Genomic DNA, 5,020 nt, shown 5'->3' on the forward strand with positions numbered 1-5,020 from the left:
TTTTTTTTTTTTTTTTTTTTAAATAAGCTCTGTGCCCAGTGTGGGGCTTAAACTCACAACCCTGAGATCAAGAGTCATATGCTCTACTGACTGAGCCAGCCAGGCGCCCCTATTATTCTGCTTTTTTATGTTCATTCTAGGGAACTTGAGGACCTGCCCAGGCATTCCTGCTTCTGTGAGGAGCGCTGTCTGAAGGCAAGAAGTAGGGATGACAAGAAATTATAGGCTAGGCCCTCAGAGCTGTAAAGATGTTCTGCTCCAGCCTGGCCCCCAGGTCAGGGTCAGGAGATTGTTCTAGGATGGGCCAGCACGGCCGAGAAGAGCCAAGTGGCCTGAGCGGGGGGAGGGCAGCAGTGCAGACCAAAGGAGGAAGCCGCCTGCTTTGTAGTTGGCCATGCACCTGACAGGCTTTGGATCCGACAGACTGCCATCTGAGGGAGGAATTACTTTTTCCCTCACTTGATCGAAGATGCTGAGGCCTGGAGGGGACAAGCAGCTTAGCTCACTGAGCTGCTGCTCATGGGGGGGGCACAGTTGGGTGTGCTGCACACGCAGCGGGACGGAGCCTGCAGGCCCCCCACGCGGGCCAGTGTGCCTCCCACTCGACCCCGGGAGCTCGCCGCCTGTGGCGTTGGCATTGGCATCATCTCTGGGTTCAAATCTGAGTTTCTGCCACTTTTTTCCCCACAATTTGCTGGTAGATTTCTTTTTTTAAATCTTAATTCCAGTTAGTTAACAGACAGTATTGTTTTAGGCGTATAATACAGTAATTCAACACTTCGGGATGTCCCCCTGTGCTTATCACAAGTGTGCTACTTTCTGCCACTCTCAACTGCGGAACCTTGGAGAAGTTACTGAATCTGGTCTCCGGATTTCATCCCCTATAAATAGGGAGGTCCTGCTCCATCAAGAGGTTCTGGTAGGTTTGCAGTGCAACCTTGTGGGATGGCTCAATGGAACATCTGGAACACAGTGGACCCCTAGAGCAAGCAGTGCTCATCCTTCACTTTCCAGCTGCGGGAGGGGAGCCTTCGGCAAGAACGGCAGCCTGGGCTCCAACTCCGAACCTGCGAGGCCCGTTCCTATGGGGCCACAGTGACAAGTTCAACCCTGTGCAAAGCTATCATTGTAAAGCCCCCGTTACGTAAGGAGGCTCTGCACGCCCTTCATAGGAAATCTCAGGATTTAAGCACTGGGTAGAGTAAGGCGAAGCTCAAGTTTAAATAAGCTGCCCCCAAAAGATTCGAACAGACATTTCACCAAAGAAGATACACGGCAAACGAGCTGTGAAGAGATGTTTAAATCCTCGCTGACTGGGGAAATGCCAGTCCAAGCCCAGGGAGATATCACGGCACAGCGACTAACGTGGCAGGTTTTGGTGGTGTCGGTGTTCCCCGGAAAGCTAATCTCGGATGTTGGCAAAGGTGTGCGGGAATGAGAGCCCGCCTGTGAAATGGTACGGCCACTCTGGCCGACAGTCTGGCAGCTCAGAAAGCTAGAGAGTCACCCTATAAGCCATCGGTGCCCCTCAGCTCCCCACCCGAGAGAAGCAGCACTTGTCCGCACAAACCCCTGGGCGTGAGTATTCAGGGCAGCATTATTCACAAGAGCCGAGAAGAGGAAACCACCCAGATGTCCACCGACTGGTGAGCGGACACCCACCACGCATCACGTCCACTCAATGAAAGAGCGTTCGGCGGTAAAAAGGGAGCGCGGGCCTCTACGCCGTGAAGGCGCTCAGAAACGTCACCGGCAGCGAGAAGCCAGTCGCAAAAGGCTGCAGATTCTACGATTCCATGGATCTGAAATGTCCAGAAAATGTGTGTCTGTACCAACAGATCGTGGCTGCCCAGGGCCGGGTGGGAATGGGAAGAAAACGGGGTTTCTGTTGGGAGCCACGAGGTGATTGAGGTGAGAGGCAATGGTTGCAGCACTGTGGACGTGCGTGGTCACTGAACTGCACATTTAAGTGGGTGAATTTTAAGGTACGTGAATCCCACTAATGCTTTAAGAAGGGGAAGGCAGTTTCCCAAGTTAGTACTAGGACTCTGACCCAGGCCTGACACTGAATCCTGTCCCCTTGGCACTGAGCCTGCTGGAGAGCTGTCCTAGGTGACGGGAGACTGTCCCCTCATCTTCTCTTCACCCCCTGCAAGGCCACCCCCTCCCAGGCCTAAATCCACCAACGTACATTTACTGAGGACTTGGTGCCTGGGGTCTGCCCGGCTCAGGTGAATCCTCACCTGCTAAGGACCTCTGCCCTTCGCTTCTGAGCTCTGACCCTGCGCAGTCGGGGCTGGGTTCGACTGAAGGGGTCTGGGGCCCCAGTCCTCCGGGGAGGTGTGGAGAGGGTCAGGCCTTGGAGAACAGTTCTGTTCCTCTCTCCCCAACACCTCGGGCTGCCCACTTTCTTACCGGGCTGAGTGGCACTGGGGCTGGGGCTGGAGCTGCAGGCAGTCAGAGCCGGGGGCTGGGGACTCCCTGCGATGTCAAAGCCCCCCCCCCCAAATGTCAGGCCCTGGTCAGGTTGAGATCTTGTGGCCTGAGCCACCCGAGTGTCCCCTGCAAGCCTCTCTCCCTCTTCTTCTTCCTCTACCCTCCACTCCAAAAAAGATTAAAAATGTTTGCGCTGCTCCCTGCTTCCCCCTGGCAGGCTGCGTGGGGACACATCCTTGTTCCCGCCTGTGCGACCGTTACTAGGCAGTGGTCTCTGGCTCTCAGAAAGACACTGGAGAGCCTGACTGTGCTTCCCTCACCGGTCCAGGGGGTGTAGACAGGTCTCTCTGCTGTCTAATCACATCAGTTCAGAGCCTTGACCTGTTCTTCCCTTTTACCAACAAACCCGAATGTAGGCAGAAGGGATAGTGAGTCTGCGGAATCAGGAGCATTTAGAAAACAAAGTGCACCTCTTTTCAAGGTCTGAGCCAGTGTGGAGAGCACACTACCTTTATGAAAGACAGGGGAGTACGACGTTGGATAAAGAAACCCTAGAAGGATACGTAAGACACCATGAAAGAGGTACTTGGGGCGGGGACGACGGGAAGGCCTTTTCCCACTGACTTAGGAATCACACGAGAGTGTTATCACCAAATATATTTTGCAAACCTTTAGGGGGCCGCCAGGCTGCCCAGGCTGTTTGGGCCCCCAGCAGGACGCATCACCCCCTGTGGCCAGCCAAGGCTGGAGTGTGTCCTGCGAGACCCACTCTGGCCGTGGGAACGTCTTCCTAGGTCAAGTGGGCAGACTGGTCCTCTGTCTCTTACCTCCACCTCCACCCACCTTCTGTGCTGCTAGCCTCCAGATGAGCTAATCTGTTTGTCTGCCTCCCCCAGCAGCCTGGGGTGCTGCGCGGGGTCGGGGGACACGCTGGGCTGCAGGCCACGCCCCTGGTCCTGGAGCTTGATGCTTAGTGAACACCGCGGTATAAATGCAGGCAGGCAGGCGTGGCTGGATGAATGCATGACGACTCTTCTGCTTACAGGGCGGGCTGGGCTGTTTCTATCTCTCAGGAGGCCTCTGGTTTGCTGGGGTGAAAGCCCCGTGCACCTGCTAGCCTGTCTTTGGACCTGGTATTTCACTGTTGGTTAGGTTCCGACTTTCTTTGGTTCACCCAGCAAATGTTTCCTGAGCACTTCCAGAATGCTGTGTTGTGGTTGGCTGCCTGGGATGTGCGGAACGCTTAGTGAATTTCTATCGGGGTCACTCTGTCTCGCGGCTGCTTCAACAGAGGGGGTGCCTCCCCCACGGTATCGGAGCCTTTCCTGTAGCGTCGGGCTCCTTCAGGTAGGAGGGAGGCACGTCAGGAACATTTAGGTAAAAAGGGATTGGGATGGAAATCAACTTCAAAGCAGTTTTCAATTTTAGACTGCATAGTGTTGGGGCGCCTGGGGGGCTTAGTCGGTTAAGCATCCGACTCTTGGTTTCTGCTCAGGTTGTGATCTTAGGGTCATGAGATCGAGCCCCGGGTCAGGTTCCATGCTTAATGTGGAGTCTGCTTGAGATTCTCTCTCTCCCTCTGCCTTTCCCCAACTCGTGCTCTCTAAATCAACCAATCGATCTTTAAAAAAGGGGGCGGGGGGAGATTGGGATGGAAATCAATTTCAAGGCTGTTTTCCATTTTAGGAGGGATTACATGGATAGATGTTTTCTCCCCTTTGAAAGTCACTGACCGAAAACGTACTCAATGGGCCAGAGAAGCAGTGAGAGAGGTTTGGTTGGACATTGGAGATGTTCCCACGAGTTGGGTTACTTCCGTCGGGGGCGACCGGGAAAGCCTGAGAAGTCTGCCTCTGGCGCGACAGCCAATTCGTCATCTTCAGTGGGTGCGCGCGAGCCTCTCGGTTACTGGTCCCCCCTGAGTTCTAAGATATGTGAATTTTCAATTGGATTTTCACGAGTAGGATCTTGTGGGTGAAATCATGGCAAACATTGTTCTCCTGCCGTCTTGGTACATTTCTGCTACACAAGGAGCAAAGGCCTGGGTTCCAGTCTTCACCCGCCAGGTGACCTCAGGCAAGTCATTGGTCTGTTTCGATTTCAATTGACTATTACGTCCCTTAAAAAGGAAAAATAACAATAATTGGCCGTCCTTCTCTGGGGGTGGGGACCGCCGCGGGTAAAGCACAGCTTGGCGGCGTCTCAGCAGGTGACAGTTCTGCTGATGCGGTCCCTGCTGTTTCTGCAGCCCCCGGCGCCGCCAGGCTGCCTCTTTGCTGAGATTCCTTGTCAGCTTCTCCTGTGTGGCCTAAACCGTGCACACGGCCTGAAGCGACTAAGTGCCAGGCCCGGGATTACGTCTGCAAGATCCGTGACCTCATTTCGTCTTTAACAATTACGATGCGGTTAGCATCTCCCCATTTCACTGATGGGAACACTGCAGACGGAGAAGGTGGAGCACAGCCAGGGAGGAGGAAGGCCTGAATGTCTAAAACCTAGACTTCTTTTCTGAAGGTCTGAACTGTGTGCCTCCGGCGGGCGCTGCCCCCCTCGCCTCGAGGACGGAGGGGCCCTCCTGCGGGAG

This window comes from Ursus maritimus, unplaced genomic scaffold, assembly GCF_017311325.1.
Source record: "Ursus maritimus isolate PB19 unplaced genomic scaffold, ASM1731132v1 scaffold_2, whole genome shotgun sequence".
NCBI lineage: Eukaryota > Metazoa > Chordata > Mammalia > Carnivora > Ursidae > Ursus > Ursus maritimus.